Source organism: Callorhinus ursinus, unplaced genomic scaffold, assembly GCF_003265705.2.
Source record: "Callorhinus ursinus isolate GAN/ISIS: 27379988/994484 unplaced genomic scaffold, GSC_fseal_2.0 scaffold70, whole genome shotgun sequence".
Classification (NCBI taxonomy): Eukaryota; Metazoa; Chordata; class Mammalia; order Carnivora; family Otariidae; genus Callorhinus; species Callorhinus ursinus.
The window spans coordinates 6,489,364-6,496,376 of NW_027397132.1; the positions used below are offsets into that span (position 1 = coordinate 6,489,364).

A 7,013-nucleotide genomic window follows, 5' to 3' on the forward strand; every position below is an offset into this window, starting at 1 on the left:
TTCCCATTTTTATGCAAAAATCACCACCTTCCACCTCAAGAATGTTTAAATTTTGACCCAGTGAAAGTCTGGGTCTGTTTATTAAACATTAACTCCCCATTCCCCTGTCCCTTCTGCCTGGCAACCTTATCTTACTTTTTGTAGGTGAATTTGATTATTTTGGATACCCCAGACAAATAGAATCTTATAATATTCTTTTCTGTGATTGGTCTGTTGCCCTTGTCATAGTGAGTTGAAGGTTCATCCACATTGTGATATGAATCAGTACTTTAGTTCTTCGCATGGCTGAATAATATTCCATTGTGTATACATTACTCATCCATCCTTCAGTGGACACTTTGGTCAGTTCAGCCTTTTGGCTATTGTGCCTAATGAATTTGGGGGAAAAAATACAGAGAGTCCATGCTCTAAAATATTTTGGGTACATGCCCTGAGGTATAGTAATTTATCCTATTTCTAAGATTTTGAGGAACTGCCATTCAGTGTGCCACAGCAGCTGTACAATTTTACTTCATTCCTTGATATGGTGGAAGAACATTTCAGTTTATGGATCTACCCTATGTCATATATTCATTTACCCTTTGTGGCATGTTTGCATATTTTGTACCATTTTCCAATTGTGAACAGTGTTTCCATGGATATTTATGTTGGTTAGGGTTATGATTATGGGTTCTGGTTTTGGTTCATGATGTGTGGATCATGGTTATAGTTTATGCCTATGACTTATGGTGTCTGGTTAGAGTTCATGGTGTATGGTTTATAGATTATGACTTTATGATTTATTGTTTAATGGTGTATGGCTTTAGGGTTATGGCATGTGGCTTTTTGGTTTCAAACCCTTCGTTTTTTGAGTGCTTTAGTGTGAGGAGGTGGGAAGAAGAGCGAATGAGTGTTATTGGGTCTGAGGGGAAAAGTCTTTGGGGAGTCAGTGGATGAGGGGGTGAGCTGGTGTGTGTTTGTAGGGGGACGGTTTAGGAGGTTCAGTGGGTGGTGTGTGTGGAGCTAGTGGGTCCAGAACTTGGAGGGTGATGGAGTAACTGGAGCTTGGGGGTTCCAACCTAGGGGTAGAAGACTTTGAGGGAACTAGGGTTTAGGATCAGAGTACATTCTGAATACAAATCCTTTATCAGATACACGGTTTGCAAATATGTTCTCCCAGTTTGCGGCTTGTCTTTTGGTTCTTTGAACAAGGTTTTCCAGAGTAGAGGTTTTAATTTTACTAAGTCCATGTTATCAATTTTTCTCTTTTGTGGATCGGTTTTTGTGTTTGCATTTTAAATTTATCCACATTTTCGAGTGAATTTTGGTGCATGTCGTAAAGTTAGTGTCTATATTTCATTTCATATGGTTTGCAATTGATTGTTCCTTAACTATTTTTGGAGAAGTTGGGGGACACTGGGCTCCACTTCAGTTTCAACTTCCAAAATGTAATGGATTCCGCAGGTCCCCGGGAGGGGGCGCTGTCTCCACTGACCTGTGAGCCCAGCGTGTCCTGCACCGCCTCCACCGCCTGCAGGGGGAGCGCGAGCCCAGCGCCCCGATGTCGCGCGCACGCGCGTTCGGCTGGCCTCTTGCCTTGGTAGGAGCTCCGCTTCCTCTCCACCCGTTGTGCGAGCTTCGGGAGGATGTGGATCCGCGTGCACACCGACACAAGCCGGCCTGCCCCGGACTCGCTGTGGAGGACGTGGGTCGCTTCCCCACCGACAGGAGCCCGGCCTCCTCGGGACCCGCTTCCAGAGGACCTGGGGCCGCGTCCACACTGAGTCAGGACTCGCCGCGGGAGGAGAAGATGAGGTGAAGCCGCCTGAGCGGGGATTAGCCGAGGGGGTCCGTGCTCACAGGACCGCGGGGAGGAGGGAGGGCGCGCTGTGTAGACGGTGGGGTTTTCGTGGCTTTTTGTGCATGGACGTGGACGTCTCGGGAGGTGCTGTGCGCGGGGCTGTCGGGGCTCCCCTTTCTGGGCCCGGATCTGCTCCCGGGTCCCGCGTCTGTGTTTACGCGCACCCGGATTCGGTTCCTGGGGCTCCTCCGGCAGTCTGCGGTCAGGGAGCGGACGCGCCGCGGCAGTGCTCCCGCTGCCTGGGCCCTGCCGGGTCTTTCCCGCGTCCACACCCGCTTCAGGGTTGTCGGTTCTGTGTCTGTGAAGACGCCGCTGGAAGCTCGGTAGCGACTGCGTGGACGGCTTTGGGGAGAGTAGATATTTTCACGGTGTCGGTTCTTCCAGGAGCTCAAGGGTGTCTTCCTTGTGTGTCTCCCTCGATGGCTGTCGTCAGTGTCCTACAGGTTTAAGAGAAGATCTTTCAGCTCCTTGGTTAAATTTGCTCCTAGGTATTTTGTTCGTTTTGATGCTGCTGTAAATGACATTGTTCTCCGAATTTATCTCTCTGATGGTTCGTCATGAGCACATAGAAATGCAATAGGTTTTTGTGTATTGATTCTGTTCCTTGCGAGTTCATTGAATTTGTTAGTTCTGGTAACCTTAAACCAAAACTGCCAGGTATTTTACCAGCAAAATGGGTTTATTTGAGGACAGCAGAGACTTGCAATCCGGGACAAGCAAGCTACGGCCACATCACAGGCAAGTGCAAGAAACAAGGGAGATGAACATTATTTCGTGGAGAAGGAGGAGGAAGTTGGGAGGGTTGTCTTGAAGGAAAGTCCACTGGAGAAAAGCAGGGTTCGGGGTGATGGAGGTTTCCCTGCAGGGAGCGTGGATTTCTTATAGCAAGTGAAACCTACGTCTTCCCCTTTGGGGTCTGTAACTGATGAGTCTCTCCTGTGGAGGCTTCTAATGTTGGTTTTTGTAATTGACGGTTGTTCCCGTAACTGACCCTGAGTGGTGGGCTCCCCCTTTCCAGCCTCCCCTAATGGCATCCCCAGTCCACTTTACTGAGGCTTCCCTTCATGCCTTCTCACAGTTTTTGGTGGAGCACTGTGGAAAATGGGAATTCCAGATCCGACTGCTTCTCCTGCACCCAAGACACAGGGGCTGCTGATTTAATCCTCCCACGAGTCTCTTGCTACCATGTGGCCTCCTTCAAGGGCCAGTGGCCTCTCCACGGTGGGTGAACCGGATCTGGGAGGGCTCGGCCTCCATCCTGAAGTTTGGTGTGGTCTCTGCTTCCGTGACCTGGTGCTGACGTGGTTGTTTGGAAGAGTAGTGGACTCTGCGGAGATTTCAAAGCGCGGTCAACCTGTCACCGCAGCACAAATACGCTTTATCTCCACACTCAGACCCCCCAGCTCTCGTCTCCTTACCACATTTACGACTTCACACGGGGTGCTTCAGTGTGTTTTACCCCAAACAGGGACACTCTCCCGGAGAACCACCACATAACCCTGAATGAGGAAATCATCCCGGTTTCCACATTTTAATTCAGACCCCAGGCCCACTTCCACTGTCACCACCTGCCCCATGGTCTGAAATGTCCTTTTCCGTTCGGATCCAGTTTTCTTTTTCTGGAACTGCTCCCGAGACTTTCCCTTATTTGCACAACCCTGATGGATTTAAGGAGCACAGATGGCCCCAGTCTGAGTGGCCTTTTCTGTCTGGCTTCTGTCGCTGGGGCTGTTTTCGCAGTGTCCATCCACGTGGTGGCATGCATCAGTCCCTCATTCATTTTTTCACTGTGACGAAACATAGTAACATTGGCCCCTTAAAACATTTCAGGTGCACAGTTCTCGGGCCTTAGCTGAGTTCCCACGGTTGTACATCATTTTCCAGAACTTCTTCCTTCTCCCGGAGGGGGACTCTGTGTGCACCAACTCCTCATTTCCCTTTCCCCTCGGCCCCTGCGGCCACATTCTGCTTTGTGTCTCTGGATACTTCATATAAGTGGGACCACACGGCATCTGTCCTGTGAAAACCCGCATCCCGTCCTTGTTCCTGACTTCAGAGTAGAGCTGTCCATCTTCAAACTTGAGCATAGTGTTTACTAGAGATTTATTGAAAAAAATTACCCCTTATTCCTGCTTTCATGAGTGTTTATGTCAGCAACAGACATTGGACTTCGGTTAGAACCTTTTCTGCATCAATTCATATGACCACATGTTTTTATTTAAAAATTCATTGCAGTGTATAACATTGCTGGTTTCACTATATTGAATAACCTTTGAGGTGTTTGTGAAGAGTCACTTGCTTAGGGTGCACAATATAGTTATGAGCTCTTGGTTTTGCAATTTTTCTGATCTGGCTTCTTACATCCATTTTAAGAAAGGTATAGGAATGTATTTTGCTGATTTTGTGATGATTTCATTGGGGTTGGTATTAGTGGTTAGGATAGGGGTCAGGGGTTAGGGTTAGGGTTGGGTTAGGTTAGGGTTAGTGTCTCCCTGTCCTCTTCTGCATGGAGCCCATTCTTGTCCAGTAACCAGAGTGATCTTTTTGGAACATAACCTTTGGGCCTCTCTGTGGTCGCCTCCCCTCCTGCCCATCCTCTCCCACCACGGCCCGCCCCTCTGTGGGCCACCCAGGGCTGTGGTTGTCCCACACGTGCCTCCGGCTTGACTCCAAGCCTTTGCATTGGCTGTGCCTTCTGCCAGGGGCACTCATGCCCCCCCCCCGTTTCTTGTCTGGTTTTTATCCCCAATGGCTGGCCCTCAGTTGGCCCCCTGATGACCTGACTCATGCCTGCTGGGTGTATGTGCTTGTCCCCTATTTAAATGCAGTGCCCACCTTCCCTTTGTGAGCAATCTACTAACCTGCCGGGTATGGGGCAGGTACAGGGAAGTAGCCTTAGTGCCTACGCAAAAAAATCGGTCTCAGAGGGGCTCACCACACTTGCCTGATGATGGGGAAGCTGCTTTCCCCATGGTGGGGACCAGCCATGTGAGGCAGCTGGACAAGACTCCCAACTTCTTAGGGCCGGGGAGATGTAGACCTGGACCCGGAAGCTCACACCCTTGGATTCAAGGCTGGGGTCTAAGCAAGCCCCCTCTTCTTCCAGGGGTCCTCCTTCCCCTTCCCTGCCCATGGGCTGGACCTGATCTGGGGGAGTTCGAGGGTGACCCCTCCTAGGAATACCAGTGGTTTCCTGAGGACCTTGTCAGCAGGATGCCCAGTAGCCTTCCAGGGAGGACCCTACAGGAGGTGGAGACAGCTCTGTGGGGGCCAGCGACAGCCCACTCAAAACAAAGTGGGGCAGGTGGCTGGCCCTGCTGGTTCTATCCAGTCTGTAGGGCACAGAAACAAGGGCTGTGCCCCAAGGTGCTCAACTCTTGGCAGGTGGGGCAGGACTTGTGGGTTTGCCCAGGAGCTCAGCACAGGGGGAGTGTTCCTGGCTCCAGCATGCTGGAGCCCATGTGGGACTGCATGGGTTTCCAACCTCCTAAGCCTTAGGCTTCCCTTTGTAAGATGAGGTGCTGATGGCCCCCATCTCTGGGAGCAGAACGTAGGGAGGTCCTGCTGGCAGATTCCCTCAGGGTAGGCCAGGAGAATGGCTGTTGCTTAAAGCAGCCCAGGGCCTGCCCCCTTGAAGAAGGTGCACATGTGCACAGCCCCCAGCTTTGGGGTCTTGCTGCCAGCCTCTGGCAGTGACCCTCCTCCAACCCTGTCCCCTGTCCCTGTGGATGCATGGTCTTCCTGGAGCTGTTCCTGCAGCCAGCGGAGAAGCACTTCATGGTGGGACACAGGGTCACCTACTATGTCTTCACCAACCAGCCGGCTGCTGGGTCCCGTGTGCCCCTCTGGGAAGGCCAGAGGGTGGTGGTCCTCATGGTGGACACAGGGTCACCTACTACATCTTTATTGACCAGCTGGCTGCTGAGCCTGTGTGCCCCTCCGGGAGGGCCGGAGGGTAGTGGTCCTCGAGGTCTGCGGCGCCCCGCACTGGCAGGATGTGTCCGTGCAGCGCATGGCGATGATCAGCTGCTTCTGGGAACAGCACTTCCTCCATGAGGTGGACGACTTGGTGTGCGCGGACGCAGACCTGAAGTTCTGTGACCACATGGGTGTGGAGATCCTGTTCCCCCTCTTTGGCACCCTTTACCCCAGTTTCTACTGGGCGGCCCGTGAAGACTTCAGCTATGAGTGCCGGCCACAGTCCCAGGCCCACATCCCCAGGGACCAGGGCAACATTGACTACATGCAGGCCTTTTTTGTGGGGTCGGTGGCGGAGGTTCACTGAATGACCTTGGCCTGTCACCAGGCGATGGGAGCCGACCTGGCCAGTGGGATGGAGGGCATATGGCACGACGAGAGCCACCTGAATAGGTACCTGCTGGGACCACAAGCCCACCAAGGTGCTATCTCCAGAGGACCTATGGGACCTGCAACTGCTGGGCTGCTCCTGTCATGAAGAAGCTGAGATTTGGGCTGTGCCCAAGAATCACCAGGATGTCCAGAACTGATGAGGGGCTGCCCCCATCTCCATCAGGGGGTGCTGCCTTGAGCGGAGCCGTCAGAGCAGGGTCCTACTTCTGTCCCCTTAAGGGAAATTGTGGAGCCCAGCACTGCTTGCACAGGCACGCCAGCGCTCCAGCCACCCCTGCGCACAGGAGGCCTTCCTGGGGGCACAAGTTCCTCTCTTTGTGGTCACTACATTTTGATCACTTCTGGGTCATTTGCAGCTGTGAACAACTCCAGTTTTATGTCACATGTTTTTCTGTGTCAATGCTGAGCAACCATCTTTAAAAAGAACAATTGAGGGAAAAGGTTTTCTCCCTGGTTCTAAATAGACACCGCCTGGTGGCGCTGGGAGCAGCCCTGTAGTAACCATGGAGCCAGAACGGGCGCTGGCCGGGTCTTCCCTCCCAGTCCTTACACCTCACTGCGGCCAAGGGGCTTCAGGGTCAGCGGTGCGCCGAGCCACCTCTCAGACCCCCAGTCCCCTGACCACCAGAGGCCTTGGCTGTGGCCGCTAGCTCGGCCTCCAGAGCATGGAGCCCTCTGGGTTATTTATGGTTCCTGCCTTGGTTTTAAATGGCTATTTCCGCGCTGGTGTTTGTGAAATGTGGGCACTCGCTCTGTCTGGATGTGCATCCTCTTGGGATTCCTCAGTGCCCACCAGTGGGTT

At 52.4% G+C, this 7,013-nt stretch overlaps 1 pseudogene; it reads left to right on the forward strand.

The window, feature by feature from the left end:
- The first annotated feature begins 5,572 nt into the window (after positions 1-5,572).
- LOC112816875 (histo-blood group ABO system transferase 2-like) lies at positions 5,573-6,348 on the forward strand (annotated as a pseudogene).
- The last annotated feature ends 665 nt before the right edge of the window (positions 6,349-7,013 follow it).